Source organism: Canis lupus, chromosome 11, assembly GCF_003254725.2.
Source record: "Canis lupus dingo isolate Sandy chromosome 11, ASM325472v2, whole genome shotgun sequence".
Taxonomy (NCBI): Eukaryota; Metazoa; Chordata; class Mammalia; order Carnivora; family Canidae; genus Canis; species Canis lupus.
This window is the reverse complement of record NC_064253.1, coordinates 53,969,871-53,980,561: the sequence shown is the minus strand read 5'-3', so window position 1 is coordinate 53,980,561 and position 10,691 is coordinate 53,969,871.

Genomic DNA, 10,691 nt, shown 5'->3' with positions numbered 1-10,691 from the left:
GGTTATGGGTAGGACAGTCATTTCTTGGCAGACCTTGGTGATGGGGAAGGTGTAGGGAGGCTGGGGGCAGAGACGGGACCATAGTCTGCCCTCCCTCCAGAAGAAACAAAGCTTCTCTTGAAGAGTGGATCTGCTTAAATGCTCCCTCTTAGCCCCCTCCCACTGTAGGTTTTAAGGGCTGGGCCTGTCCATGTGGGCAAGTTGAGTTGTGGACTGGGGTGAGCGAGAGGGACAGCTGGAAGAAGACTCATCAAGCACCAGGCCAAGGAGAGTGCCAGCCTCTGGAAGACTGGCCTCTTCTCAGGTACTTCCTTACACTGAAGCCCAGGGCAGTGACGGATCCCAGCTAACTGTGGACTTTAAAATGGGAAAACCAGGCCCACCCCTACTTTTGCTGTTTAAAGGAGAAATTGTAAGCCAGTCACACAAATCATCAGAATTTATTTCCTGGGTCCTAGGTGTCACTTATCTTGGTAGAAAGGGCAAAGAGTTGGTCAGACAGTTTTGAGCACAAAACCCCTTCCCTAGAAATGGATCTGTGGAGCTCCATGAGGAGACGCACAGCTGCATAGATGGTCAGTTTAGCTTATAATGCCTCCCTCTCCCCCCAAAAAAGCCAGCTCTCTCCCTCTCTGCTGAAAAAAGGTTTAAAGTTTTTAAAAAGTTTAAAAGTGTTTAAAAAAAAAAAAAGATGAGGAACAGGTAGAAATGAACAGATCATGAGCAGTGAAGCTCAGCTGGCTCTAGCACTCTCACTTCCCTAAGCCCAGGGACATAGAGGGAGAGAGGAGAAAGGCCAGGAAGACTCCAGAAGATGGATTAGCACTGTTCATGCTTAATACCTACCCAGTGTGCTGTGGAGGGGTCTTGGAAGGACCTCTCTGTGCCTATCCATGCCCTGGATCCCAGAGAGCACCAGGGGCGGGATAGGAGGAAGAGTGGGTCAATAGGAGCAGCAGAGGCCATCCTGTCTTGTTTAGACTCAGGATGGACTTAGATTACAGATGAACCGGAAGCACTGGGGAGCAAGGCAAGAATGCCATTCCTCTTATTTGGCCACAAAAGCCCCAGCAAAGGGCTGCTCTTCAGCAACAGAGGGCCTGACAGAGATAGATGCCCAGTGATCTGAGCTGAGCTCAGCCTGACACAGGGGCCCTCTCCTGATGAGTCAGACAAGGTGGAGGGGACCTGAACATGTGCCTCCATGTTGCTGCTACCTTATAAGTCCCCTAGTGTGTCAGGGAATCTGCCCTAGGTAGCTAGGTATTGCTTAGTGTGAATATTTCTAACCAACTGGAGCAGGATCTGACATCAGAACTATATATTGTGTTTTTGCTTTATCCTAACAAATCCTAACAAGATTTTAGACAAAAGGTTTCTAGAGATTTTGGAAAGAAAACAGAAGGGGGAAGGGGTGGGGGAAGACAAATGTAAGAGAATAAATCTCTGTGTTGGCTTTGGCCAAAGTGAGCACAGACCATCTAAACCATTGCTTTCCACTTCTCAAGGCTGTAGGTAGTAGAGGGAAGCATAGGTATTCTGACCTTAGACATGCCTAATATGGTGGAATTATGAAAGAAACCGGTAATTACAGAGATGGTGTCATTTTTTTTGTATTACTAAGTTGTTACCAAATGTCCTACTAAGTAGATTCCTCTGGCTCAGGGGATATGTTACTAAGTTTTTGACTTGTGAAAGGTAAAGCCAAGAGCATTTTTTGGAGTGAAAAATTTGAGACCAAAAGGAAACAAAATTTCTCCATATTAGACAGCTATAGGAATTTCCAATTTATTAAGAGTGTGGAGAGGAGGGAAGTTCTCAGTAGGGAGAAGTGGATCCCATCAGCAGGGCAGTGTGTGTAGAAGCCAAAGAGAGAGGTGGCTTGAAAGAGCCTCTCTGTGGCAGGATAGTCAATGAACTGGAGCACCAGTAACATCTGGCAGGTGATTTAAAGTTGTTTCTTGTTCTGTGATATCATTTCAGGCTTTGTGTTAGTGGTGCTTAGGGGAATGATAGAGATGAGGTACAGGGACTGGAGTTGTCCAAAGGGTGCTGGAATATGATGAAGACATGGTGTGATGGTTGACTTTGCATGTCAACTTGGGTGGGCCTCAATACTTAGATCAAACATACTTCTGTGAAGGGGTTTTGTAAATGAGGTTAACATTTAATTAGTTGATTTTGAGTGGAACAGATTACCCTCCATAATATAGGTGGGCCTCATCCAGTCAGTTAAAGATCTTAAGAAAAAGACTGACCTCCCTGAGAGAAGGGAGAGCTTTGCCTGCAGACTACTTCCAGATTCAAATTACAACACATCCCTGGATCTTCAACCTGACAGCTTACCTTGTAGATTTTGAAATCAATCTCTCTCTCTCTCTCTCCCTCCCCATAGACACAGACACAGAACACACACACACACACACACAACCTGTTGGTTCTGACATAGTAAAGAGGTAACCAGAGATGGGCAAGTGGAAGCTATTATGGAAGTTTGGAACCAGAAATGGCAGGCTAAAGTAAGGAAATGTAAATTCCCCACCCCTCATATAAAAATCTTAAGAGATATTCAGGAGGGAACCAAGTTTCCCATCAAAATCAAGCTAGAGGCATGTGAAACAGCTTCCATGTAGGAAACATGCCCACTCCAGGCATGGTTGGCAGGAAGGGATTTCCCCCGGGACATGGGGTGCTTCCCCAGTCATTGGCAGGGTTGCAGGAATAGGCTCCAGGCTGGCCTGCAGGAAGAACCCTCAGGACAGCACAGAACACAACACAGAACTGAACCCCCAGGGTTAGGTTACAAATGTCTCTGGGAACACCATTGGGGCTCTGCTTGCAGAAAAAAGCCAAAACTACCACGGTTGCTAGTGCTGCTGCTGCAAAGATTCTAGAAACCAGACAACAGGAGGATAGGCAGGGCACATGGCTATAGGGAAACTCTGTGTTTCCTGCTTGCTGGCCAGAGGGGAACAGCAAGCAGCAGGTAGGAAAATGGATCTTCCTCACTCCGCTTCCAAAACCCACACAAGTGCACTGAAAGGATGGCGCCTGCCTCACACCCACAGCTCTCACCACGACAGGGTCTGGGAAATGTGGTCTTGAGCTGTCCAACCTCTCTGACTAGGGGGGCAGAATGGAGGTTGAGCAAGTCCCTCCAAGGGATGCCCCGGGGAAATGCCCTGAGGCACGTGGGAGGCTGCGGAGCATACACACAGAGGGGTGAGGCCCACAGCAACAGGAGTCCCATCTCCGAGCACAGGGCCATCCGAGACGGGGCGATACGCCGTGACTCAACCGTCCCTGCCTTCCTAGGTGCGGGGCATGAAAGAATACAACTGCTGGAAGCAAGAAAACGTTCTCTGCTCTCGTGTGGAAGATGGAGAGCATTAGCCAGAGATGGGGCATTTCACTCCAAATGCAGTTGAGATCATATCTTGGCTTTGTTCCCTGAATCCACACAGTTATTTGTATTCCAGCATAAAATTCTAACACCCAGGACCTGGTTAACAAAGGCGGCGTGCAACGCACGCCCCCAGAGGCCAGCCAGATGGAAAGCCCGACGGAATTTCACTTTGAAGTGTTCTGTGTTATCTGACTCATTTGCAAAAGAAATGAGCTTTATGGGGTGTTCAAATGTTTCCAGACATAACCAGTTGCCCCCAAGCGAGAATAAAGTTATAATCTCTCCTTCACCTTGTGCATAGGCAGGCGGGAGTGGGCACAAATGTACACAGGCCCTTGGATTCTGTTTCCTCCCCAGGCTCCGCAGGGGGTGAGCGGGAGGATGAATCAAAATAAAAACACCTCAGATCAAGAAATGATGGATTTGTTTTTCCCCCACTTTGACAGTAGAATCAGAATGACTGTATGGCTGATCTAATGAATTACACACTCATTTGTCATCAGGATAATGCAAAATAGGTGATGAAATACACTCAGACAGCCTCCAAGGCTCCGTGGTGTCGGACCAGCACAGAGAGATTTGGGCTTCCATCTCAGCCCTGCTGATTTCCAGCTGTCTGATCCTACAGAAGTATATTCTGCCCTCTGAGCCTCAGTTTCCTTTCCTGTAAACTAAGCATTAAAATGTTGATCTCACAGTATGGTTAAGAGGAGGGTGTGAAAGGGCTTCAGAAACCACAAAGGGCAGCTCACACATTAAGATCCCTCCGTCTACACACCTAGTGATCTTATTACCCCAAACCATGTTGCCTTCCCTGATTCAAGGAGTAGCTTCCTCTGCTCTGTCCTTGTTCGTGCTCTTCCTTCTGCTTAGAAAGCTTTCTCCTGCCAATTTCTCTACATCCTTGCCAATATCCCCTTTTGGGGTGTGCTGCCCATTGCTCATCTGGGAGATGGAAAATAGTGTGAGGTTTGATTCTCTTCACTTCTTGCTAACTTGGCATCCCTGGGTCCCCAGAACATTAGAACCGAAGGGCCTCAGGGATCATCCAGTCCAACTCCTCACTGATGACATAGGAAAACAGAGGCCCTGAGAGGCTGAGGTGGATGCTCCACCTGCACCAGGCACCTCAAGGAGCCCTGTGACACGTAGGCCACTTGGAGGTACCTGCATTGGTAACTTCTTGGGCCTCTTCTGTTTTCTTCTTTGTAGAAGTCAGGGTTCTCCAGAGAAACAGAACCAATAGGATGGATATGGAGACTGGCAAGTCTAAAATCTGCAGAGCTAATGTCCCATTTTGAATTCCAAAGCCAGTTCACTGTTGTAGAATCAGGATGAGCTGATATTCCAGCTCAAAAGCCCTCAGGTAGAGAGAATTCTCTCTTGCCCAGGGAAGGGTCAGCCTTTATTCTATCTAGGACTTCAACTGATTGGATGAGGCCCACTACCATAGAAAGAGCAATCTCTTTTACTCAATCTAGTGATTTACTTATTTATTTTCCTACACTTTTATATTTATTCTTCAGTAAGTTCAAATCCTTGAGGGGTATAGCATCACATGGATTCTACAGTCAATGGCTTCAGCAGGAAGGTTGTTTTAGAGTTTGGCATAAATTGTGCCATTGTTTCCATGAGCATGTGTTACCTTTCCCCAAATTACTCTAGTTTTGTTTGGTTTGCCACCAGGACTGTGTTGTTCTTTGCTTTGTGTGTATAAGCACATCTCTCATCTAGATAGAATTCAGCTTCAACTCAAGCATAAACACCTTCAATATTAAGAAGAGTTATGTATTTCGTCTGGTTCTGGAGACTTGTAGCCAGCAAAAATGGACTTGGACCACAGCCTTCTAGATATGTTTGTTGTTTTAAGAGTCGTGTTCTAACAGGACTCTACAGGCTCCAAGGTGGTGGAAAGAGAAAGACCAGTCTAGTGATTTAAATGTTAATCTCATCCAAAAACACTGTCTCAGAAACACCCAGAATAATGTTTGACCAAATATCTGGGCAGCCCACGGCCCAGCCATGTTGATGCATAAAACTAACCATCATATTCATGAAAGTTGAAAATCTTTCAAGGTTTAAATAGGTAGGAGTGTAACACAAGGAATTTAAATAGGTAGGAGTGTAACACAAGGAACTCCTACCTAGTTAAATAAGTAGCAGTGTAACACAAGGAACACAAGGAGTGTAACACAAGGAAAGAGAGGAGATTTGGACTTTTAAAAAAAAATTTATTCATCTATTCATAAGAGACACACACAGAGAGAGGCAGTGACATAGGCAGAGGGAGAAGCGGGCTCTTTACAGGAGCCCGATGTGGGACTTAATCCCAAATCCTGGGATCATGACCTGAGCCGAAGGCAGCTGCCCAACTGCTGAGCTACCCAGGCGTCCCTGGACTTTTTTTTTTTTAATTGAAATATTTCTAAGTGAGATTTTCCATTTAAAATGGCACTTGGTTAGTACTTCCCCTTCCCACACCCCCCATATTGTTGGTTATACAATAATGAAGACAAATGCACAAAGACTAACGTGGACAGAAACTTACTCCCTAAATCTGAGAGAACACTTGATGAATGATAAAACAAGTAAAGAAGAGAAAAACCTTCACAGGTTCATCTCAGGAAACAGAGTTACTTAAAACAAACAAGAAGTCCCTCCAAACCTCCTCCAACATCCAACCCTTGAAAAACCTACAGTCACACAAGAACAGTGAGGGCTGCTTTGGGGGGTGGTTGCAATTTCAGCAACCACACTCAAATACCATCTTCCTACTTAAATCATGCCCAGAATCTCAAAGAAAACAGCCCTGTAAGTCTCAGGGGAGATTAAAGCGAAGTGAGATATTATTCACACCCACCAGATTAGGGGGAAAAGCCTGACAATACTAGGTACTGGGGGGAGAATATGACCTCAACAATAACCTTCACATCTTGAAAGCTAATGGTAAATTCTCTGTCATCGTCCATGACTTACCAATGGCACTTGAATGTTTTCTCGTTTTGGAAAGACTTTCTTTATTTGGCTTTGGGGAAATCACTCATCCTCTGCTGGATGCTGCTTCCCTGTCTTCTTTTCTGGCTCTTCTCCCCCAATTTATTACCACTGCCATGCTCTGGGGCCCATCCGTACCTTTTAGTGAAGACCTTTCTTCACTATCCACACTGAGTTGATCTCCTTGGTCTCTTTTTAGATTTAACACCATCTAAATAATTGCTAATAATTAGTTGCTAATAATTCCCAAGTTTATATCCACACCCAAAATTTCCCTCTAGTGCCCTCCCTTGGATTTCCAATGGCCAACTCAACATCTCCACCTGGATATCTAAGAGTTGTCTTGCACTTCTGTTGTCCAAAATGGGTGTGCCAGTCATCCCCCAGACTGTGCTACCAAATATCCCTCTCTCAGTAAATGGCAACTCCATCTTCTAGTGGCTCAGGCCAGAGACCTCAGATTCCATTTGGACTCCTCATAGCAGATGCAGTTGGCTCTACTTCCCAGATCTGATTTTTTTTCTCTCTACCTTCATTGAGACCACCGGGTCCAAGCTGCCATCTTCTCTTGTTGCCATCTTCTCTTGCATCACCACAACCTGCAATCTAGTCTCCTTCCTTCTATCCTGGTCTCTCTACAGTCAGCCACACACTCCCTGAGTGGTCCTCCTAAAATGTAAGTCAGATCATGGCACATTTTCCCTCGAAGCCAGCCATGCTTGTCATTCTTCACTCAAAGCCAAAATTGGGGTCTTAATAATCACCCACAAGGTCACTGTAACTGGCTGTTATCTCTCTAACCTTACCTCCTACTTCTCAACATGTTGGCACCTCTGCTGTACTCCAAAGCCTCCAGTCACTCCCATCCCAGGACCTTTACTCCAGCAGGTCCCCAAATACCCATGTGGCATACTCCCTCACCTCCTCAAGTCTTTGCTCAGCATATCTTCTCAGTGGGTCCCTGACCACCCACTTCACCTCCTCGCTCTCCTTACTCTGTCTTGTTTCTTCCTTTACAGCATGTCCCACTTTCAAATGTACTATGTAATTTATTTATTTATCACATTTGTTGTCTCTCTCCCCCACTGACATTGTCAGGAAGAATTTCAATCAAGATTGGAACACAGATAAGGAAAGGGAAGGCCAAGCAGAAGCCAGGTTTTTAGTAACAAGACCAGGCTGGTGAAGTCCCCACAGCTACCACCAATGAATCCCAGATGTGCCATTTGTACAGTTGACAATAGGACTTGGCCGTCTACGGCCATACCACCCTGAACGCGTCCCATCTCGTCTGATCTCGGAAGCTAAGCAGGGTTGGGCCTGGTTAGTACTTGGAAGGGAGACAATAGGACTTGGCCACTGCTGCTGGCCCTACTAGACCTGGAAATTCAGTGTGGCCACCTTTCATGGCTGGAAGTAGATTTTTAAAGGCCCCTACTTCTTTATCTCAATAGACCCTATCTAAGCCAGCTGCACTGACTTGGCTGAGCCTGGGCCCTAGCAGCAAGAGAGGCTGAGAAAGCAGGTGTTAGGCATCCTCAGTGCCAAACATAGAAATGGGGTTCAGGCACTGAACAGCCAAGAGAAATGTTTACCACACTGGGGGATACCAAGGATATGAAAGAAGCCCAAAAAGTTCCAGAAAGTTGGAATTAGTAATAATCTAGTAAATCACAGCTGTTTGGTTGAACAGAACAAATTCAATAGGATACAAACAGAAAAGAAGTTGATTCCTCCTACCTGCTATCCCTTCAAATTGGTTCTGTTTAGGTTATTTCTTCTCCAACCCTTGGATGAAATCTCTGGTGTGTCCCACAATACTTCCAGTCATCCTTGGATAAAACAGACAAGCCAAGAAAACCTCTACCTTCAGTAACAAACACTGTCTCATCTTTCTCAGTAAGGTAAATGTGCTCTCTCTTCAGTTAAAGCTTCTCCCTTTCCTTGCTCTGGCCAGACAGGGCTGGGAAGCCTGTGAAAGGGGAGGTGGCACGGAGCATCTCTGTCACATTTCCCCTTCTCCAGCCTCCTCCACCCTCAGCCTCTTAACCCAAGGCTCCTGATCCCTTCAGATAGGGCCCAGAGGTAGCGAATGTCAGGGGTAAATACACAATCTGAAGTGGCTATGGCTTCTAGGGTCAATGTTGGTATTCTCTGGCACTTTTGCTGCTTTTGTGCCACAGAAACCTCCCCACCTGGGACCCTGCAATTATAATCTCCAGGATAGGATAAAGCTTGTCTCTATTTGCTAGCTTACATCTCCAACTGATTCCAACTGACTCCAAATCTGAACCCTGGACTATCTATGGTCCATCTCCCCCACATTATCTTTGTTGGTCCATCAACCCTCCAAAGAGACTTTTGGGGCAAAGTCCTTATTAAGATGGCCCCAGGCCCAGTCTCCCCATGTGACCCACAGTAGGTCCCTGAGAAAATGCATGCATCTTTGATCCTTTCTGTGACAGAAGTATGACTCATTCTTTATGCAGTCTTCTTTGTTCTTGCCCCTCAGGTGGATGGCCTTGGCCTCAGGTCTTTGAATTTTCCAGGAGTCAGTCATTCCAAGTCCACTGCTCCCAGACTCTAAGGGACACACATATGGAGAGGAGAGGGAAGCCTTCCCAGCCTCCCTCAGGTGAGGGAAGGGTAAATGCCTCCACCAACTTTCTCAGAGAAATGTCTTCCCCCAGACTCTTCACTCTCAACCTTGAGGTGGATACTGGGCTAAGGTGGTAAAACTTAGTTAGTTTCCAGATGCTTCCTTATCAAGACCTGTAGAGATGGTCTGGCTTCTCACTTGAGGACGTGGGGGTTTTATTCTCAGATTTTGAGGCTTCAGCCAAAGTGAGAAGGAGTCCCTATTACAAAGAATTTACTTTAATAATAAGTTTTTAAATAGGAAAAAATTGGAAATAAAAATATATTCCACATAAAAAGTAAGAAAAATTAAATTATATATTAAAAATTACAGTTGATTACAGTGTCTAGAGAAAATTTCATTGTATATTTTTAAAAAGAAACAGTAAAAATTAGTCATCTAAGCATTTAACTCAAGAACTTAGAAAAAAGCAGCAAAATAAACGTGTGAAAAATAGTAAGAAGAAAGCAATAAAGATTACAATAAAACTGAACACATTCAGTAACAAGAACCCAATAGAGGGATTAATAAAACCAAGAGCGTTTCTTCCAAAAGCCCAATAAATTATACATACTTCAGGAAAAAGTAATCAAGATGAAAAAAGGAAAACAGAAAATGTGGCATTAAAATTAAGAAGGGTGACAAAACCAGATACTGATGAGATTTTACAGTGAGTTATAAGAGGACATTATGTATGTCTCTATGCTAAATATCTTTAAAACTGGGATAAATTGATAATTTTATAAGAAAATATTAGTTGGCAAAGTCAACTGAAGAAAGAAAATAAAAAACTATGGAAGGAAACAACACAATTATTAAGGACCATTACCAAATAAGGCTAAGAGCTCACGCTATTTTATGAACAAATTTCTCTAAACCTTTGAGAAACAAGTAATTCCCGTGCTGTTTAAACAGTTCCAGACCAAAGAAAAATATGGAAATCTTCCCAACTCCTTCTACAAACCCAGCATATTCCTGATTCCCAAGCCTATTGGGAGTGCCACAATACAGAATGCTTGCCCACAGATTTTTTAAAACCCCAAATAAAGCAATAGCAAATAAGATTCAGAAGCATATTAAAATGATAATACACCATGCCAAATTAGGTTTATTTCAAGAAGGTAAGAATGGTTTGATATAAATCTATTGATATGGTTCCTTATAGTAATAGGTCAAATGAGAAATACCGTATGATTATCTTTAAAATGCAACAAAAGAACACAATTCAACCCCTATTCCAAATTCCGAATACTCTCAGTAAACTGGGAATAGAAAAATATTTTCTTAACTGAAAGGAGTATTTCCTACCAAAAGCTGCTATCACACCCAGAATGAAATGTCAGACACATCCCTGTTGTGGGCAGGAACAAGACATGAATGCCTGTGATTACCACTCTCATTTAAAAGAGGACAGATGATTGATTCTTAAACAAAGGGTATGAATAGCACAAAGAAGGAATCAAAGATAATATCTGCAGATTATATAATTTTCTAGCTTGAAAATCTAAAGTTATCAACTTAAAAATTCTACTATTCATTCTACTATGGTAAAATGAATGAGAATAGGCAGTAAGGTGATCAAAAAAAAAGAATCAATCACTTTTAATACATTAGCAATAAAAATGGGAGAAAATCTAGAGGATAAAACAGCCC